This window comes from Cottoperca gobio, chromosome 7, assembly GCF_900634415.1.
Source record: "Cottoperca gobio chromosome 7, fCotGob3.1, whole genome shotgun sequence".
Taxonomy (NCBI): Eukaryota; Metazoa; Chordata; class Actinopteri; order Perciformes; family Bovichtidae; genus Cottoperca; species Cottoperca gobio.
Genome location: NC_041361.1, coordinates 21,243,811 through 21,244,138, shown reverse-complemented (window position 1 = coordinate 21,244,138; position 328 = coordinate 21,243,811).

The window sequence follows — 328 nt, the reverse complement described above, 5'->3', positions numbered from 1 at the left end:
ATTTATCAGGTTTTTGCACAGTTTTGGTCCGATATTGAGAGAAGGCAGCCTCTCCATTCATCTTTGTCCTGACAGTTGGTACATTAATGCTGCAGTGTCTGATGACCCTGAGGCAGCAGACAAGGGCGCTCTTAGAAAGTAGTTAGGTGTCGCGAAATAACGGTAATACAATAACCGTGATATTTAAAAAATTCAATATTAATATGTTAATAATATCACCTTTTCACTATTCATTAGTTTAATTGTTTTTTTTAAACTTTTGTACAGTTCTGGCTACAGACTCTCTCCACTTCCCTCTCAAAAAAAGAGACAAAATGCACAATAAACA